The 9,990-nt window shown below is 46.0% G+C and overlaps 1 protein-coding gene across 4 annotated transcripts in view; it reads left to right on the top strand.

The window, feature by feature from the left end:
- PHACTR3 (phosphatase and actin regulator 3) overlaps positions 1 to 9,990 on the top strand; it is a 194,693-nt gene that overhangs the window by 166,680 nt on the left and 18,023 nt on the right. The gene's annotated exons all lie outside the window — the stretch shown is intronic.

Raw genomic sequence — 9,990 nt, 5'->3', positions numbered from 1 at the left:
GTGTGTGTGTGTGTGTGTGTGTGTGTGTGTGTGTGTGTGTGTGTGTGTGTGTGTGTGTGTGTGTGTGTGTGTGTGTGTGTGCGCACGCGCGAGAGAGAGAGAGAGATTTAGTGGGAAAACAAAGATTTTGTCAGCCTCTTCACAACTTAAAGCAGAACATGATGGAGACTGAGATAGTTGGACGCAACTAGGAAGTTCAGTGCATGCTCAAGATCAGAACTGGAGCTTGACAGTCAGGACTTCTGAGTCCTATTCCCAGATTAACAGTGACACACTTGCTTATCTGCTCCTACTTCTACTCATGTCCCTGGGATGTGTGATGACTCAATCCCCTAACCCTAATGGAGCAGGCTGTGGAGGGCAGTTGGTATACTGTGGTGAGATAGATGCATTAGGACAGACATGATCAAGGGAGAATAATGGCTGTAAGGTTAGGTCAACTCTTTCCTACTCCATTCTGGGAATTTAGGGGAAGGAGCATATGTCCCTGCAGACATGCCTGTTCCTGAGCTCCATTTGAGCATTGGTCCACACAGCGCTTGCCTAGGTGACAAGATTCTTTGTGAACAGTATCCTCCTCAAATGCTTGGGCAATAGCTGGTCACAGCCCAATTGATTATGTTCATTAAAGGTTCCCCCTTTATTGAGTGGACACTAGTGCAGCACTGGGGTTTGTTCTCACTTATCAGTGACTCACAGAACAAGAACCCTAATACAGGGCCATGTTATACAGACTGCCTCTTGCAGCAGCAGGTCATGGAAAGAGAGACTTATGCAGAAAGGACCTATTCCTGCTTTTTCTAGCTTTGGTGAAAAACTGCTTCAGGTGCCTTTCACTGCTCTCCTTACATCCCTGCTGTCTTTTCTCCTTTGTATTCCAGTAGTGGTCTTGAATACTGATAGGAAGACTCCATTCAGCCAGGCAGTCCTGTCACAGGACATTTCTTTGGGTACCAAAGAGCTGTGGCCAGATCCTCAATTAGGGTAGTCAGACTAGTCTGGCTGACTTCAGCAGAACTGTCAGTTTACACCAGCTGAGGATACGGCCCCTGACCTTTTCTGGGAACTGGCTGGACCAGAGTGCTTTCAGGTCCATTTAAGGTTTCCAAGCACAATAAATATTTTTCAACACAGGTACATCTGTATTTGTAATGCCGTAGATGCTGAAAAGTAGAGGCCTTCTTGGTGATGCTGATCTTCAAGCCAGTCCACAGTGGATATGTCAGTTATTCAAAGTGGCACAAAGGTTGGCCAGAGGGGTAGTTAAATTTTTTGATGATGCAACCTGAGGGCAGACATGTTGCTTTTGAAGTTCAGCTGAACTTGACTGTGCTGTTCCCAAGGTCAGGTCTGACCTGTAACAAAATGTGTTTTACTGCTTGGCGGACTGCACTTCAGATAATAGCAAAGGCAGCTTAAATGATGCACTTCCACAAATGAACCCAAGACAAATGTACAAACAGGTTTGTATGAAAGTCTCTAGCCTTGAAAACATAAGCAGGTGTGGCTCTCAGCGGCACGACTGTCGATCCAGAGCATCTCTAATGAAATCAATGGCCTGGATTCTTAATTATACTAATGTACCTTGACACTGTACTGGGTTTGAAAGTGGCTTCAACGGAGGCTTACCCTTACTTTAAAGCTACTCTCAAGTAATACAAAATGGGTCTTAGTCTGAATTAGAAGGAGTCCAATTACTCAGTACTAGCTATTACTTTTTGGGTGTGTCTACACATTGGCCCATGTGCCAAAAAGGCCTTTTTGAAGTACTAAAACATGCCACAATAACAGCCTGTACTGTGCCGTATGCACAGTGCACAGTGATTTTTGGAGGCTACTTCGCTGTAGCGGCGCATTATAAACATGGGAGCACCCTGATACAGTGAAGTAGCAGCTGGCCATGAGTAGACACCCATGGGTGCTACATTAATGTAGCACATCACTACCGTGACATAGCACCACGTGTAGATGTGCCCACTGAGGCAGGTAATGTGCTCAGGAAGAATACTGGACTAAGACTGCAGTAATTGGGGTAGTATTCCTGGCTCCAATTGCCCTGCTGGGTGTCCAGAAGCAAATCACTTCACTGCTCTGTCTCAACTTCCCCACAAAGAAAATAGGGATAGTAGTAAAAACTTGCTTTGTGAAGTGCTCCAAGATCTGCTGTCGATTGTGCTATGCAAGATGGATCTTGAGGTTCTCCTCAACCAGCCTGAGCCCTGTGAGCCACCCTTCCCTGTCTGTAGCCCATCTTGGTCTGCACCAAAGTGTTTATATTGTGTTTCTTATTTATCAAGCAGGGCACTAATGTATGCCCAGTTCTCCAGTACAGCCCTTCTAGAAGTTAGTCTGTGTATTACTCATCTCTCTTTTTTGGACCGGCCTTTACTTACGGGCAGCAGAGAAGAGGTGTGAAAGGACCATAAGACACAAACAAGGGGTTGTGGAATTGACTGTAGCAAACACTTGGAGATTGCAACCTGAAGTGTGCAGCGTAGATGCAGAACTGGTTTACAAGGTAACATTCTCTGGGAGGACGCGGGGCTGATGACATGTGAGAAAGACCAAAAGCATTAGACCAAAAGGAGCCAGCAAGCAGGGGCTGCAAACAAGGTAAGCAGTTTGCAGGCAGTTTGCTGGGAGCAAGAGGAGGAAGGGGAAGAGAAGCCAGGCACCAGATCCTGCCCAGGGAAGGAAAGTGATCCAGAGCTGCCCATGCCTTTGGCTTGCTGAGTGTTTGTTTGGTGGGCTGTGTGCATTTGGGGCATATGCTCTGAGAAGCTGAGAGTGTTGCTAGCTGAGTGATTGCTGCCTGGGCCCTGACAGAAGCCCTAGTGAGGGGGCAGAGCGAGTTCAGGCCTAATAGGAGACTCCCTGAGCAACCAAGGAGCCAGTGAACAGGGGCAGCAGTAGGTAAGGTATGCTTGGAAGAAGGGCAGTAAAAGAGAAAAGGCAGATTAAGAGACCCAGGGAAATGGCTGGAGGACGCTGCAATGCCAGAGCCACTACCACCGCCTCTGCTTGCACCTGTGAGGTTTCTGTCTAGGCAGGACCGCTCACCCTCGGCACTTCCACCCAGGTCCAAGTTTGGCATTGTGGGGACCGTGGTTTGCAGGTTCCTTCCAGGGACGGCCAGACCAGGGTGTGCCTGCGATGTGAGCGGAGTCTCCTGGTGTTGTCTCTCAGGGAACAGGCAAGGGAACTACAGGAGGAGGTGGTGAAGCTCTGAAGTATCCTCTGCCACAAGGAGTTCATCGATTCAATGCTGGAGGAGACCTCTGGGACTGCGGAGGAAGGAGGCAGCGCTGGAGAAGGGAGAGGACATGGACTCCCAGGAGGGTGGAAGCTGGAAGCTCATGACCTCTGGCAGCAAGTAGAAATCTTCGCTTCCACCTGCAATAATTTGTCTGGAGAACAGATATGCAGCCCTGGCAACAGAGAGGGAGGAGCACTGGTGAGGGCACAGCTGGTTTTGTGTTGCCAGGGAAGATGTTGAAAGTTACAGCAGAGGAGCGATAATGAAACATATGGTACTAACAGGGACTACCTACCCCAGAAATATTTGCAATTCCAGGAAACACTTCTCCTTTGGTATTTCCCTCCTGAAATTATACCAAGCCGTGACAACACTGCTTTTTCACAGATTTAGTTCAGCAGTGAAGAAAGCTAGCGCTTGTTCGAGAAGCTGCCATCATAACAGGTGCTCAGAGTACAGGGGCCTGGTGTCTGCCGGATTAGTTGAATTAGCTGCATAGATGCCACCTCATTAGCTAATCCTAGCTGTTGCCTCTAGCCTTCAGCCCTTCGACCTGGCTGTAATAAGCGATATGCTTCTATTACTTCAAAACCTTTTCAGATTGCCAGGGGATGCTTTAGAAATAGCTCAGCTCGCTAGGGAAAAAGCTTTTTCTCTTGAGAGCCTGGAGTGGTGAAGTGTCTCAGCATTTTGTATTGATGAAAATGTTGGTTGTCAGTCTTTTGCAGTCATGGAGGGAGTGTGAAAGGGTTCACTTAAGATTGCTGGGCACAGCTTGGCAAGCACTGCTTTTCCATGTTTTCCTGTCATCTACCTGCAAACCCAGCTGTAAACTCTTGCAGTGACCCAAGTCCCACAATTCTAAATGATAGTAGCCCCTTGCCTGTAGACCAGGTGTGGAGGTGGTTGTATAACTAGCTACAAAGTAATCTGTGCATCTGAGCTGAATTTAGACTAAACTTTAGTACATGCGGTGGCACTGATCACACCCTCAATACACCCTTTAGCGGCTCTTGAGTTTGTAAGAATCAGTTCCACAGCCCACTGGTACAGTGCACAACCACAGATAAGGGCCTCTACTACAGAAGAAGGCCTGACGAGAGATTTTTCTTATTCAGAATTTTTCACCTCTTTGCAAGTGAACTTTGTACCTTTTGCTGGGGAGCCAAAGCTCTCAGGCTATTCTCCAGTGCTAGTTTAGAGCTCAAGGAGCAGTGTTTCAAGGCTGGGCAGAGGCACTGCTTCTGCAGTCAACAATCCTGCAGTAGCCCTATCGCACGTTGGCCAGTGTTAAAAAAAAAATGCATATGGAGAGAAGGATAATCTTGCTGCAGAAACAGGTGGCATGTGCTCCCCTAGTATCCACCTCTGCCTGCACCCTGCTGCTCGGCCGTACATTCTACCCATGTCTGTCTTTCACCTCTTTCATCGATTAATGCGCATAATGCCAGTTCTGAAAGTTGCTGTTTCAGTTGTTTTAACCATGGCAGTAGTGATCAACATACACAATACACTGAAGTCGCATTTGTTTTCTCCAAAACACCAAACCCTTGCAGCTTTTAACCTGCTTAAGGTTTTAGATGCGCTAATTATCAGTAAGAAACATGTAGCCATTTTCCCTTTTTTATGGACAAAACCAATGCTCTGTTTTACTGCCACTCAGGGCAAGAACCAGTGTTTCATTGCTAATCAACTCTCTCATCTTTGTCAGCCTGAAAGGAAACTTGCAGAGATGGTTCAGTGTGCCTACACCAGATAACCATATCCAGATCATTCACTGGTTCAGTTGCATCTCACATGCCACTCATTACACATTTTAATGCACACACTCAGAAGTGCTTAACACCTTCACCACTGCAGGCTTGCACTTTGAGAGTTTAAGGCTCTTGGAGAGCCAGCTGTGGAATATTTGACTTTACTTTAGCTCTTTAACATGACTAAAAGTTACTGCAGACTTGACACACGTGTCATTTGTTTGTCATGTTTAACCCCAGCTGGGAAAAGGTGTGTCCTGACAAAGACATGTTAGTGACCATGCTAGGACTTAATCCGGTTAGTTAACAGATACCAGATTAAGACAGGACTAAAAGTGTACATGGAGTGAAGAATTGTAACCTACAGGCCTGAATCTGGGAGGTGCAGAAGGATCCTGAAGCTTCCTTTTTGACAGATTCTTAGACCTGATTTCTAACAGGCCTTTTGTGCTGATGAGGACTTTTTGCCAGAGAAATTATTCTGCTGATAAACTAGCAGATACCTAGTTGTACAACTCAGGTGTGCAAGGGACATTATTTGTCCCTTCATTTAAAGTACAGCATCCTTGCAATACCAGTTCCCCACTCCATGGGGAATGTATAAGTATATTTTCTTCTGAATACCCATGAAAACAGTTCCAAAGGTTAAAGTGAATAGAGATCCTCTCTGAGAAAAAAAACTTTCCAAGTACGCTGTCTCTAACCAAACAGAATAGGGTCATGCTGCTGCTTGCAAATGAACATATTCTGCTCACTGCCCTATGTAATAATATGAGCAAGAGTAATACTGGATGAAACTAAGTCAGAGCTACCTGTGTTGCAGCTGCTGAATGTTATTGCAGGAAGCTTTGAGCTGTACCTTCCCTTGCTGGTAGAGATGCAACATATGGGGAATTGTACACTTGGAGACAGCAGCCAGAGATCACTGAGGGAAAAGGATTGATTTCAAGGAGTTTTACATCAGGTCCATAGACTGCAGAGATAGACAACCACTGCTGGCCTCCTCTGTGTAGCTTTCCTTTTCAACAGCTCTAAGGGGCTTTCTGAATCCAATGGTCAGAGTAGGGCTTTCACCAGGGGAGGAAAAACAGTGATTACCACGTAGCATTCCCCATCCGAATACTCCCACATAATTAGATAGTGGTGCTCTGTGTGAGAGAATTTCAGCCCACACATCTCTCCTTCTATAATACTGTGCCCATGCCAGAAGTATATGGGTTATTCAGGCAGGATATGTTACAGCATGATGTGTAGATGGCAGGTGTTTGGCGTTTTTATACTGCACTCATGATCTGAGCACCTTGCTCACCAGTTTCTATGGACACCGGATAACTATAGGTGCCTGGGACCCCCCCACAAATACTCTGCAAAAAAAACAAAACAAAACATACTTTCAACTTCTCCGTGCAGTTTCTTTCCAGTCCCTCCAATGATTTTGTTATAAGTTGACTATATATCAGGTTCCACCTCCAAGCTATGAAGAAATATATATTATTTGGGCTAAGAAACCAGGGAGCAGCGTCCGCACTTGAAATGCTTACCTCCAAGTATGCTGATCAGTATGTTTAGCCCATCAGACTCCACATCTACTACACAGCTGTAGCCATGTGTTAACAAGAGGCCCAGTCAAAGCAGCCAGCACCCACAGTGTTTTGATGACCAAACCACTTGGCGGAATCCAGTCACTTTCACCCATATCAGAGTGCTCCTTAGCTTCTTGCTGTTGGAGACAAGCAGCAGCTGCTCTGACCAGCTTTTTCAATAATAGGACATGTCACCCACTCACTTTTTACATGCTCTAGAATTACCTGGGGGAGAAAAAAAAAATCTTGAGTGTTGGAGCTGCCTTCTAAATTTGCACTGAGCAAGCAACTCCCACCAAGATTTACTACTATCCATAATTGTACATTGAAAACAGCACTGCAGTGCCTGTCATAGAGCAATACACCGATGACTCAAAGCCTGGCATGCATCCTCTTCACAGCTACTAATAGGAAGGATGAAAATAAGCTCCTTGTTGAATTGTGCATGATGTTCCAATAATAGAGATGCCAATTTAAGATACCGAGGCATTTCCTCCTGATGTTCTGTGCCCAGAGCCAACATGCTGTACTCGCACTTCACTTTCCTGTGTGCTCCCAATTGACTGGGTCTGTTCACATAAGTGGAGCAGATGTGCCCAAGTGAGTACCCTTTATTCCACCTGGAAATTGCTCTTACATCACCTGTCGCAACACAAAACCCAATTGATTATCATTGGCGGTGGGCAGCCCGCTGCAGCTGGACTCATTTCTCATTTGTCAGGTCAGAGCATGGCATCAGTACATTCATTTCTCAGTTTGCACTAGTCAAATTCAGAGCAAACCACGACTCCTGGAACTTGGTGATCCTCTTACTGTTATTAACTGAGAAAGTCCTTGTGAGAGCAGCTAGCTCTGCAGGGTGTTTAAATGGAAGAATGCTTTCTTCCCAGTTACTTCAGCTGGGTGAGGAAGACCCACAACCCAAGCAAAGATAACCCACAACTACTCAGCAAACAGCCCAGATGTGTGTGCTGATATGCAGCATGGTTCCCTGTCTTCTCTTAGAAGGCAGTCCTTACCATCAGGTGGAAGCTGGGTGGGGGGGGATGGGGACAGGAAGGGAGGAGGAAGTGCCTGGGTGTGCACACATCCTCTTCCTCTGTCTGTCTTCTCACAAAAAGAGAGACTTTATTGCGTTGTCCACATTTCATCACAAGCCCATTGCATTTGCCCAGCATTCACAACACTATCGCCACATGGGTTTATCTTGGATGAGATGTTGCAAAAGCAAATTGTAGAGGGAGCAGATGAAAACCCACTTGAAATACAAGACCTTTGGGCATGAGACAAAGCTAAATGTTAGGGTCTGTAGGCTCAGAGTTCAGAATTTGCCCATCACGCAAGCCAGCTCTGCTCACTACAGTGTCTTGGGAACAGAAGGCCAGACCCTTTGCCAATGCAAATCAGTGCAGCTCCATTGGTTTGAAGTGAACTCCGTCACTTTGAAAAACCTGGGCTTGTCAAACCCTCTGTACACCGGCTGTTACATCACACATAACAAAGTCTTAATTAAGTGTGCAGTGATACTACCCAGGGTACAGATGGATGGGGCCAATGCTGCTAAACATCTCTACTTAGGAGGAAGTAAAACTTTTGTGAACCTGTTTACCTACAGTTATATAATGGCAGCTCTCCTCTCATACATCTCTGATCTGAGAGCAGGTTCTGGGATTAAAATATTTTATGAATCTCTAGTGTGCAGAGGATATTTACTGTTTATCCCTTTTGCCCATCTGAAGCAGCATAATGATACACATCTAGTCCTAAGCGTGACTGATGCCTGTAAAAAGGGGAAACTGGCTGTCCATGTGATGCACGTATTGACTGACACGCATGAGTTCGTGCGTGTTGCTGAGCCTACTAACATGTGACCTAGCACTAGAGGAGACAGGCAATTAGCAGTTTCTCCTGCAAGCCAGATCCAATGTCTGTACTCATGCAGATGTCCTGCATGTTACTTTAGGTGGACTACAAACTGGCAGCCTTATGGTAAAGGGCAGCGATAGCTCCACCAAGTGAGCCAGCAAGGAACCTCCTACCGGCCACTCTAGTAGGAACTGTATTCATTATCTCAGCAGGCAGCCTGCCTTTTTACACAGTTGATGCATGCACGTGGGCATTCAGAGAAACAGAGCAGACAAACAGTGTGCCCTTTTCGGTGCTTAGCATAAGCCATGTGGCAGTCACATGTGCATGCGAGTGGAAAGTTTCACCCAGACCCACTTGCAACTCTCCAAACTCAGCACTGGACTTAGCTCACAGGGTAGCAAGTGCATGGGGTTACCTGCATGCGGTACATCCTGCTGTACACAACACAGGCCGCTGTGCAGGATAGTTTGTAATAGCACATGTGGGGCTAAATCTAAGTTTTCTTACTCTCATGAGCAACCCCTCTGACTTCACTGGAAATGCATATATGAGTAAGGTGCGTTAGCCATGGGTGGGTACAAACATGCGCTTATGCAATGACCCGTTTGCTTTTGTTTTCTGACAAATACTCCAATCCAGATTTGGGGCCAGAAAGGAATTTTCCCTTAGAGGTCAGATGAGCAGACTCCCAGAGTCCTTGCCGTTCTCTGGAGCATGAGGCATGACCCTTTTCTGAGGCTCCTCTGAGCATATGCCAGCAAACGTATTTTTCTGCCACTGCCGTGGGAGGGCACTGGTGGTACCCGTCTTTCTGCTTTTTATCCGTGTCACACTGGAGGACATTTTCAGATATGCTTTTATTGTGGTATGTGAGGGGTTGGAGTGGATGGTTATTAGGACTCTTTGTCTGCAAAGATTTGCCTGCAAATGCAGGGAATTATGCTCAGTGGCCTGAAAGGCCCCTTTCTACCTGGCATGCTTACTATGAAAGCTCAGGTCTGATAAATAGTGGGAAAATGTCTGGAGTTTTCAAGGATTGCATTAATTTGGCACAAACCAAAAGGTAAAGCAAGTTCTGGGATCTCCTCAGAGCCTCTGGAAAAAAAAGAATCAGAGATCCATCATAATAGAGGGCGAAACCGTAGTGCAACATGCCCAAATTTTGGACCCAATCATTTGGTCATTACCTTAAATTTTAATCATCATCTATAGGTGATCAGACAAGTGGGCTGCGTGTGTCCAAGTATGATTCATAGGAAAATGGCATCAAACAGCACCTCAGCTATTCATATGCTATTTGAATTCAACCACACTGCAGTGTCATGGAGCAAATTCTCTTTTCAAGTTTGCTTCTGACACCCTTCAACTCCCAAGGCTCCAAGTCAAGGAATAACTTAAATCTCTAGGCTAAGTCCTCAGCTGGCATATCTGCCATAGCCATATTAGTGGGACTGTACCAACCAAATCCCCTCAGCTGGAGAGAACTGAATATATTCAGCGTTCTTGCAAGTTTAATGATACTTGTCAG

Source organism: Gavialis gangeticus, unplaced genomic scaffold (assembly GCF_001723915.1).
Source record: "Gavialis gangeticus isolate Ggan-Ray unplaced genomic scaffold, GavGan_comp1, whole genome shotgun sequence".
Classification (NCBI taxonomy): Eukaryota; Metazoa; Chordata; order Crocodylia; family Gavialidae; genus Gavialis; species Gavialis gangeticus.
The sequence above is the reverse complement of the archived record's forward strand: the minus strand, read 5'-3'. Positions and strand labels throughout refer to the sequence as shown.